The following is an 11,371-nucleotide window of genomic DNA, read 5'->3' on the forward strand; positions in this document are numbered from 1 at the left end:
AACGTCTTCATGTGTTTTAAAAAGGCATCTCATCACCATTTAGAGAAGAGCCTTTTATTCGCGCTTATATAATAGCTACAAAAATATGCTTCAGCGCTACGTCTCCTGAACAGAAGTCCGGAGCAATTTCTCTCTTTAAAGGGACGGACAATGGAACAGACTCCCTTTGTACAAACTTGTACTTTCAGGTGGGTTTTTTTGTTTGTTTGTTTGTTTTTTTTAAGCCAAGACTTCAACTCCCCAGGGTAGCTGCATTCACTTAAATTGGTCAAAAGAGCACAGTCCGCAACCATTCGCGAAATGTCATGTGGGGTTTTTTTAAAGTATCCCAAATACTTTATATTTTTAGAGTACCTACTATGCTTACTTTCAGTTAGCAATGAAAATCTTTGTGTATCAAAAAATATACTACAAAATCTTGATCTATAAAAAAAATTCTTTTTTTTTTTTTTGGTCCAAACTTAAAAGCTGTTGTTTAACATTTAATAATGCCTTTTGAGTAAGGTTTCAATAACTGAAAGATAATTACAGTTTTCAAAGGGTGAGCAGTTTTCATGATTTTGAGAGTAATTTTTTTTTTTTTAAACTGGAACAGTGGAGAATTCTATATATAGTTAATGTTTCCCAGCCTTGCATACCTGCAGCTTGCTCATTTTTGCATATTTCAAAATGATCATTTATGAAAAGTTGAGCTTTAGTACGCTGTGGCTCTGTGCTGTAGACTAATAAGAGCTGTATGCTTTTTGATAATTCTGATTTGGCCTTGTGGAAACACATCAAAATCCTGAACTATGGAGTTGAATTAGCATTTGGTGAATAATTCAATTGATTTTTCTCATAGGTGTAAGATTGCAATTTAGGTGGCAAATTCTGTTATACCTATTTCTTCTCAGCATACGGCAACTAGTTTTCCTGCCCCTTCCCTTCTCCCTGTTTCCCACAGGCTATCTTTAACAAAAACCAAATAGGAATTTGTTCAGCATGAGCCTAAGTTATATGAATGTGGAGGGGAAAACTGTAGAAGGGTCCCTTTTCTTTAGTAACCGTTTCTGCTCAGATTTCTTCAGGTTACCCAAGAATTTAATTTTATAAATATTGTAATTTAATGGTAAGAATCATCCAAGAATGGGCTCTACCTTTGAAAATAAAAGGCAGCAGTGATTAATATAAAGATTAAAAGTGGAGTAGCATGCTTTTCTGTAAATGAATAGGTTGTCAGTCAGACCTCAGGTGCTCCAGGTCTCTGTGGAATAACATCTGTTTAATGGACATGGAAAATGTGGGGATTGTTGGGATTTTTGCTTTAGATAGGGGGCTGACTGTTTTAGCCATCGACTGTAGTGGATTCTCTTTTCATCCAGACACAGCCTGGATGCCTTGGAAGATTTAAAGGTATTTAAACTGGGTTTTGGTCTTATTTGTAAGATAAGGCTTTTTAGCCAAAATGGACTAAGGTCCTGTCTCCATCATCACTTTCCCCAGGTAAGTCTTTGGGTATCTAAATACTCTCCTCATCTCATTAGCAGAGGAGGAGGAGGAGGTTGGGAATTTTTCAAGGAAACCTTCCCACTATTCTCAATCCAGTGGGTTTCCCCAGTGTTATGCAAACTTGTTTTCACTTATTTTGTAGTGTAGCTAAATGTTAAGGAAGTTGTAACATCCGCATTTAGCTATTCTGCCAGCCTAGAAGCTCAGTGTCTTCATGCTGAACCTACTGCAGTCTTTCGGCAGCAGATCTTAAAGTACTTTGATAAGTATTAATTAAACTGCAGAACACGCCATGTACTTTTATTCCAATTTTACAGAAGAGCAAACGAGCTATCACTAAAATTTGCACAATGAATTCAAGTAAAAATGCCTACGTGCAAAATGCCGGCTACCTTGGTTGGTATTCTTCTATTGGGAGAGTTTTAAATAATGTATCTGTAAATGTTCTGGGCAGAGGCAAGGGAACACTGACAGCACTGAAAATATTTCAAAATTATATTTGATAGGGTTTATGGTGTTTATCTGTTTATGTTTTGCTTTTGTATATAAGTATTCATCCGTTCTATTTTTCTGGCAATTCAAATTAATTATTTTTCATAGATTCCCAAGATGCACTACACTCCATTTATTTGTTATACTACTGACCATGATTAATGACCAACCCCAGTTTGAATATCTCATTTTTAATGATCATGATAAATTGTAGCCCATCATGGCAATTTAATATGCTTATCATGCAAGATCTAAGTCAAAAAACTTAAATTATATCATAATTAGGAAGCACATCTTAGCTGGGAAGCACAAGAATAGTTTGCCATTATAAAACTTGCAGTTCCATGCTTTCGCTGGAAGGGTTTTATAGCACATCAACCTAGCTGTTCTGTTCTGTTCTTGTGGGAATATAGGTCATGAGCTCTTCCATATTGCATCTCATGCTGCAGGAGGGTCTTTTTGCAAACTCTTTGATTGCGGTTTTCACCTGAACCTAATTTATGATTGATGGGGACAAGGAGAGCTCATGGAAGAGGTCAGATAAAAGAGCCTGTTCAGGCAGCAGGAGGAAACTTAAAAGATTCCTCATACAGTCTCTGGATTATACGAGATGCGTCACTGTCAGACTCCTGTTTGGCTCTACCGATATATCAACGTGGTGGTACATTCCCCAGCGCCCGACATGTCCTAACTCTGTATCATACTTAGAGCTGGTGACAAGCATCGCTCCCCTTTCTTCCTCCTTTGTTCTCGCACAGAGGAAAGCCGTGGGCACGTGGGCTAGAGAGGAGCCACAGCACTTCCTAACACAGGCTCTGATACGGGTGACTGAGATATCAAGCATCACCCCATCAAGTAGTCTGAACTTAGCCTCTCTGAATGTCACAGTCAGTATGACACTTTTTCGTGCTCAGTTTCTTCCTACTGTGATGCCTTCCCTCGTCTCGCTGTCTTTTGTCATCCTCTGGGTGACAGTGGAAGCTGAGAGCGCAGAACCATCTATCCCAGTCCGGTACCACCTGTGGCTACACTCGTGGGAGAGTGAATGTTTAGCAGATCCTTTGCAGTTTACTGCTTGATTTTCATTTTTAAGCCAACACCAAACAAACACAGGAATCAATCTTTTTAATTATTATTTTTTTAATTACTGCTATAACGTTTATGGTTTCTCTAAATGCATTTGTCAAATCATCTCTGAGTTAGCATCTCGCACTTGGCAAAATGTTATTTTGGAACGGTCAGTGTGTTTGCACTTCACATCAAATAACTTCCTGCGCTGTGAGGACTCAAGAGAAGCAAGATCAGCAATCAGTAAAACTGAAATTAAGTTGTTCCTTGGTTATAAGCAAAAAACAATCAGTTAACAGGATTTTTTAAATTCAGTATTAATTTTGTCAGTAGAAGTTACTGGACAGTAGTTCTTTAAGACTGGTCTCTTCTTGTCCCTTCTCTTGACAGGGCCAGGAGAATAAAAATTGTAATACTCCTCATCACAGAAGAGGTGGATTCTGCGAAGTGTTGGTGGGAAGAAGCTTAAGAGACAGAAAAGTTGGACCTCTCTGCTGTCACAGCCAAAACAGAGCTCTATCAGGGTAAGCTTTTCTTAGATTTCTTTAGTAGATTCAGTACACTTTGATGCCTAAGAAAGAGATGGCACGAATTGCAAAAGTCCTCTAAAAAGTCTCTTAATAAACATGGGATTTGACAGAATGTCTTACAACGGACATGATTTAATCACACACGCCCCCCCATGATTTAACAAAGAATATTTTAAATGTTAAAAATGGCTTTGCCAATGGAGATAGCAACATCGTTTATGCATTGAGATGCAGAGAGCTCAAAACTCATTTCAGAGAGAGATATATATTTTTTAAGACTAATTTATGGGGTCGTTTATAAAATACTCGATTCCAATGCCATCAATGTTGTCTTAATGTTTTGTAATCATAATGTTGAATTTGCACTGCTCTTAGAACTTTAATTACAAAGCTAAATTGTACTAATACCCATTAGGTACCTCCTAATTGAAGCTACATCATATGTCTGATGTGGCAGTACTAATTGGTATAATTAAATTCTAGTATGCATCAGTAGACTATTAAAAGGAGAGTTAAGAACAGAAGAAGGAATAAGCAAGTTTGTGAAAGTTCTCATATCTAAAGTATTTCTATAATGAGAAAGACTCCTGACTGGACCTCTTTTTAATTACCATATGCAAAACGTACCGATGTTTCACTGACTGAAATTCACTTTTTCAGAAGCCTTATATCAGCATATTTACTAATAATGTGTTTAAAGCTCATGTTATTTATTGTCTTTTCCCTATGTTTTAAGTGTCTCTAAAATGTTTGGGATGAATCTTAAAGTGTGATTGGTCCACCTAGGTTTGGGTTTAGACTAACTAACGATTTGCTGTACCGGAGTATGCGTCTCTTCTTTTTCTGGGATGATCGAAATGGATCTTTTCATAGCAACGTGCCACACTTCTGCAGTACGTCACCTTTAAAAACTAAAGTTTAGAAATGAGAATGGCCAGCACTCAGAGCCACGTATGAAAATCTTCAAAAGCCTGAAATTTGCAGATTTTGCATGTATCTCAAAAGGCGGAGGATTGGGCTTCAGTTTCATGAGTTCACAGGAAAGTATCACTGCTCGGGGAAACCACTCTGCTTCCTTCTGCAGGCAGAACTGGGAGTTCAGTTGGGTGACAGGGCACCAATACCAGTGCCACCAGTGGAGAATTCGGATTTTTCTAGCAGCCTCTATCCATCGGCGTTGCTACGATCTAGCTCCACTTGAGTTCCGCGAGAGCTGCATGTAGTTAAAGGGCTATTCCTTGGCATCTAGTTTTTATAAGCAAAAATATCGTATCGTCTCACATACAAGAAATTTATGTACTAAGCACTGACTTTATGAAAAGTAAATTCATTCTACTACTTAGTCTGATCCTTCAGATAGTAAATGCTGTAGTAATCAAGGTATATAACCTGCAATTTGATTTCTGGCTAAACCTGCTGCTGTCAGAAGTAAATTCTTTGGTTTTGCAGATGGGCTAGGTTCCGTAGCCAGGTACAGCAGATACTTATTGTCTCCTTCTTATGGTAAACCACGTAAGGATGTGGTTTATCTTCTTTAATATGGTAATCAGATGTTCGGTGTCAATTAGGCATTCTTTCCCTTTTCATTTTGAGGCTGTTTTACCTTTTTCTTTTATAAATGAGAAAGGATACTCGTACATCTTTGTCACTTAGCAACCGTTTTAGCAAAAGTGAAGATTTATTTTTATTTTTTGTTAATACCAATCTTTGATATTACTTGTAACAAGGGTAAGTAGGTGTTTTGGGCCATACAGGTATGTTTTTTCAACTGATCCTTTAATGTCGTAGTTCTAACTGTGATTTTACAGACTGAACTTTATTTTGTGAATTAGTCTTTTAGAGACCATCTTGTAGATTTAGAAATCTTTACTGTTTTTTGTATCTTTAGATACAGTATGATTTCCCACAAAATTTAATATCTGGCCAACAACTTGAAAATTGTTCAGGAGGGCCTCAAAACATCCAAGCAGAACTTATATACGCAGTATCTGGAGGGATAAGAGATTTCAGCTTTGAACTAGACACAAGAATGGATTAGCTTTCAGGATTTTAAATGAAGCAACATGCAGCAGGAAGGCCCAATCAATGAGTTGTTTAATCAACTGGAGAAGTAGTGATGAATACCAGGGATTCTGTCACTAACTTACATCATTATTAGTACTTTTTTTTTTTTCTCTCTCTCTTTTTTTTTTAACTAAGTATGGAGGATTTTGTGATATTTTCCTTGAAAATTACTTCTTTCCAGACCACAGAGCTCCTGCTTTGTTGGGTAGTGAAATCAGAAGGAATAGTGTGTTAATGATAAATAATGGAAGGACAAGAATTTGGCATATTAACTTCTGAAAATTTTCCTGTCCTGCTATTTATAATGCTGTTTGCATTTCTCTCTTTAACGCTTCCTGTCATTTGAAAATGTTATTTTGTCATTTTATTTTAGCTTCTCTTTCACTTTTGTTTATTTTCTCCTTTTTATTTTCTATTGTTAAAAATTTTACAGTTTTTCCTTTTAAATCAAGATGAACTGGGAAAACCCATGTTTTTCCTATCATATGAAATCAAAATCAGTGGCCACAAAGATGGAAATGGTGTCTTGTTCAGCAATGTGGAAGATAATCAAAAGGCAAAATTATTATAATAATGGCAGATTTAATCATTGAAATGCCAGAAACAGGAAAATCATAGGCCTATTGAAAATTAGAGAATCTAAAATATTGTTTTGCTGATGATTTTTCCACAGCCTATAAAATCTGTCATGCATTTGGAAACCACACTTGACACGCATGTCATTTTTTTTGCTTCTATGCGCATCAGGATTGCTTTTGCAGAATTGTTACTGATACTTTAATAAATAAAAAAAAGCAGATTGAAAATCCCAGTTGAGATTCCAGGTCCATATTAAATGGAAATGGGAAAATAATAAAAGTAAATTTGGTATGATTAATGAACAAAAGACTCTAACCCACTTTCCTCTTTCATTTGATGGTTACTGTAGCTAATAGAGTAAGACCATTAAACTGAGAGTTTATGCTTTCTGACATTTTTTAAGAAGTCCTCTATACTTTAAATGTTATGAACATGTTAACTTAAATGAAAAATGCATATCTTTAATAGAAATATAAAGCTATAACCAAATGTATTTAACCCTCGCCTCAGTCACTATTACAACAGAATTCCCGGTTCTGCTCCGTAGCTGTCTCCTGACCGTCACTGGCCTTTTCTCCTCTTGACATAAATCAACCCAGAGGAACAAGACTGTTCAGGAAAGTCTATGTTGAGGGCGTTCTGACGTATCTCGTGTGGCTTTAGTAAATAACACCAGAAATGCTATAAACCTGTTGACTCCACAGGAAGTAAAAAGCAGAAAACGAAATAACCTGTTTACCCCCAGTTTCTCTGTATGCCTGGTCAAAATTTAGTTTCTTCAGCTCTGGCTTAGTACTGTAAGATGCATTCTGCAGAATATTCACGTATTATGATTCAGTTGCATTTTCATCTTTTCAAAATTGCAACCATCCTCCTTTTAACGTTCATCGTAATAAGTGATGTTCAAAGAGCTGCACCAGCTGTTTCGAACCTTCGCGAGGCTGAACCTCCCCAACTCTGATCGTTTGCTGGATGCCTATGGTCAGCACACAGTGAAAGAGAGGAGGAACTGTGTGGGATGACCAGCAGAACTGTTGGGATTTGTCTTTTCACAACTTACTGTGCAGGTGTTGTGTGTTTCTGTGATTTGGTATATGGGGAACAACTGCAACAGAATCAGGCTGATACTTTCCTGAGAGCAGCTGAAGATGTTCTGACTGGAAAATACGGTAAGAGTTCACTGGAGTCAGTGAGAAAAACTGGGAGAGAGAGGTGGCAAGTAGGGATGACTGCACGCTGTTGAACGACTGAGGCTGCAGTCCCACAGCCAAACCTGACAGAAGATGGGTAGAAGGAATGACACTTCTAGACATGTAGAGAAAGTTGTGCAGAGTTTGCTCTGTTCAGAACGCCTCTGAAAATTATTTAGTAAAGCAGAAAACATGTCCTACTTTACAAGGAAATGATTGGTAGGGAGAGGTTTGTGTTCAGTTCTCTTTAGTAGTCTCCTGTCTATCAGATTTTGAGTTTTTCAGTTTTTAAAGAGCCTGGGTTGATCATCTTTCTGATTACTTCTTTCTGTAATTTGAAAAAACAACAGCAACCAGTTTTAGAATTTTGAAGCCTTTTGGCACATCTCCTTCCAAAAGATGTTCTACCTCAAAGGTTCTGACAACTCAAGGATCCCACCAGGGTAAACTTTGAAGAATTTACAAACTAATAGTAGGTCCCCAGAAGACCCATTGCTTATCAAATTTTCCTGGCCCGAAGTCTTCCTTATAAAAAGAAATTCAAGAAGTGCCTCATTACTTTTAAAATCTGTTTTCAGCGCTAATAGTAGGATTAGAGAAAAATAAGCAAAGTAACTAATAGATTATTTGAATATCGGGTAAAACAACCTCTCTCTTCTCTTGGGACTCCTTACTCAGTCTTCAATGGTGAATGCTGAATTTGGGTATGTGACAGCCTAATACATTTAGCATTTAGTTAGTCCTCCTAGGTGCTAAAAAGCTGCCCACCCCATTTTATCTCAAATTAATGGAACAAAAGCATTCATGGGATGCCTGGGAGCACAAACATTAGATGCGAGAGGGGAGGGAAATGAAGCTTTTTACATACAGGGGTGTGGATGGATCACATCACTTTCAAATATTCATGAATGAACATTGGCTAATTCCAGAGAAGTAAAAATAAGTGGTTTTATTCATCTTTTCATCATTTCACATTATAATCTCATTATGTGGAAGCCAATTGCTTTTATGTCTTTTTAATTTTATTTTTTTTAAAATTTCTTTTATTGCAGGAGGAGTTCTAAGGCCTCTGCAAGCGGCTGTGCTGCTGTTAAATTTAATGGGCTCCAGCTGTGCAAGGGTATTGTCAGGAAGAAAGACCAAACCCCCTGGAAGAATAAATGGGAAAACAGGATACTTTTTACAGGTTATTTGTTTATTGGGAGGATGTATCGTTGAAGTGATATATAGGTGGCGGGTGGGGGGGGGGGTTACGAAGCGCTGAAAGCACGCTTAGTTACATATGCATGCCGTATAGTTTTGTTAAACTGAAACACTAGTGATGCGATAAAAGATCTATGGTGGGGTGACTGCTAACAGTTAAATATCATTTCGCACATTCTTTGTCTGAAAGGGAGTTCAGAATCGTGTTTCCCTATGCATTAGCCAACTCGCTTTAAGAAACTGGCCCCCAACAGAAAGCCCTTCAGCCCCTGTCTATGGAGCTATGAGCAATCTCCTCCGCCACCTTTGCCACCACCACCTCTTATTAGCTTCACGCTATGCAGAGCGCTGCGTGGCTGGCCGTGCCGTATCAGCACTGCTGGCTACCCGAAGGGCAAACACCAGCTTCTGCCTCCCGTCGCTCCCTGTGCTGCCCTACCCCTTCATTTCTGAGCTATTTTAGCAACAGTGAAAAATGATTTGGTTACTGTTGCTACTATGGCTCCCTTCCCTACGACCTGCCTTTGTGTCGCGTTCTCCAGCGGTGTTTTGGTGAGGCAGCTGTTTGAGGTGACTGTGCCAACAACTGTTCCAGCAGCAGGCCACCACCATGACACCGTGTTCTTGGGGAGGGGCTGCTGTTGTCTGCTGATGATATCTGCCACGGACGAGGTATTCGTGACACTCTGGTGTGTCCGGCACGCTCAAGTCCCAGACAGCACCTTACCAGCATCCTCATCTTTGCTTGCATTACAAGGAATAGTTAGTTCAACCCAGCAGAGCGTGAAAAGCACAGTTAAAATAGGGAGCGTGTATAGGAGGGGACAAGTGAGATCTGAAATTTGTGTTACGCACAGATGTGCCTAACTCCAGATCCTGAAAATCTGATGCTTTAAAGGAAGGTACTGATTGCCAATCTTCTGAAAAATCAGACCCTTCCTAGCCTTTCAATAATCACCCAAAATGTAAGCTGCTTTCCTTCTGTCTTCTCTCTAAACGTGATTCATTTGTTCTACCTCGCTGATTGAATAAGCTGATCCTGCACAAGCTGAATATGATTGAGAGAATAATGGCCTAATTGAGTGTTCCTTGTTTTCAAGTTAACTTGGAAATACCATGAAATATATATCTTTGACTATTTTTTCTTTTTTTCTTTTTTCTTTTTTTTTTTTTCCACATAACCACTGTTGCATTCAAAGGGAGAAGTACAAGTCTTTGAAGTGAAATATGGAAAGCAAAGCTCCCACGGAGCCCTCTGCCTCCAAAAGCAGTTCCAACACTGGATGGAAAAATGGCATTGCAAGACAGAATTGGGCCATTTGGTAGACCGGTAGTGTTTCTCCTGCAGCTGGGCAAGGCCAAATATATACTTCTGCACCTCTGTTTGATCAGGTACTTTAGGTCAGGAGGTAGAACCATGGCACATACGTACCCGCATGTGACATTCCCAGACTGGTACCTGGTGTTGTGCACTGGCCCACATCTTTGTATCCAGTGTCATTTTTTCCCCCATTGTTCATAGTCTAAGTCTGTTCCAGTTTAAAACCACTGCATTACTGAGATATGAGACTAAGACTAGCAAGCACATTAAACTTATATTTAAAAATTGATTTTGCCTGGAATTATAAATATCTAGTGAATTAACCAAAGTATAACAAATTTCTTTAAACTATTATCTTTTGTGTGTAATGATGTGACTTTGAATTTACTTTTTAAGAAATACCCATCATGAATACAAAATGTTCATCTTCAAACATCATCACAAAATGATCCATTATTTCAGTATGTTTTCTGTCTTTCAGCTATGCTTTCTGGTTATTTTTAATGCTTAATCCATCATTTTGTGACCTTCACCGTGGGAAAGGTAAATGTAAATCTTTCCAATAGCAAAGAAACAAACGGAATGAGAAAGAAAACTGTTTTGTTTTGACAGAAATGCTGAAAATTAAAACATAGAACGCAAGGGTAAAGCTCTGCTCTTTAGAGGGCTGTCTGCAGACTTCATAGTAATTATTCATTTTATATGCTTATATTTGAGGACAGACAAACAATACCATCTTTAGATTTTTAAACAGTTTCAAGGGAAATGTTGCAAACCTATATGAAACTTGTGATTTATTGGGTTTTTTTCCTACATCCTTAACCTAATGGTTAGGGTTTTTTTTGTAATGCAGGCAGAAGCAGATGATCGCCAGGGTGCGAGGAGGGAGCAGCAAAGACCCTTGATCATCTCAACAATCCACCTCAACAGTCTCAGCAAGATGAGGCACTACTCCATTTTGCTCCGTTCATCTTTTGCCTCCGTATTACGCTGTCTCCAACTCTGACTGGTGAAGCCTGTTTCATTAGCCCTGTCCTGCCAGGGACCAGCAATGTGGAACAGAGGATGGGTGACTGGGCCTGTGAGAGGGCTTTTAAGGGCTGATCATTTGTTGTCTGGACCTGTTAATCGTCCCAGGCTCCGTATTTCATTCCCACCCATACCTTAATTATTGTTGGCAACTGAAGTGGCTAACTTTGGGGCGTAAATGAGATGTTACTCCTATAGCAAAGCTGGTAAACAGCTGTTTCCCTTTTCCCCTTTTGCCTGGCATCCAGGGAGCGTGACGTAGTTAAGAATATATTGTTGGCAGACTTCATCTGGTTGCCGGATTTCTAAATCACGGAATGGCTTGGCCACTGGACAGTGAAGAGCCACGTCTTTACGATACGCGCAGCTTTGTTGCAACAGAAGCGGTAAAACATGCACGTGGTTTT

At 38.7% G+C, this 11,371-nt stretch overlaps 1 long non-coding RNA gene across 1 annotated transcript in view; it reads left to right on the forward strand.

Annotated features, from left to right (window-relative positions):
- Window positions 1-11,070, forward strand: part of LOC309671616 — a 44,574-nt gene extending 33,504 nt beyond the window's left edge. Inside the window, exons 2-5 of the long non-coding RNA XR_014269167.1 lie at window positions 3,439-3,572; window positions 8,464-8,597; window positions 9,814-10,006; window positions 10,789-11,070. This is a non-coding gene — a long non-coding RNA (uncharacterized lncRNA). The remainder of the gene's footprint in view (window positions 1-3,438; window positions 3,573-8,463; window positions 8,598-9,813; window positions 10,007-10,788) is intronic.
- The last annotated feature ends 301 nt before the right edge of the window (window positions 11,071-11,371 follow it).

This window comes from Vanellus vanellus, assembly GCF_965231255.1.
Source record: "Vanellus vanellus genome assembly, chromosome: 4".
Classification (NCBI taxonomy): Eukaryota; Metazoa; Chordata; class Aves; order Charadriiformes; family Charadriidae; genus Vanellus; species Vanellus vanellus.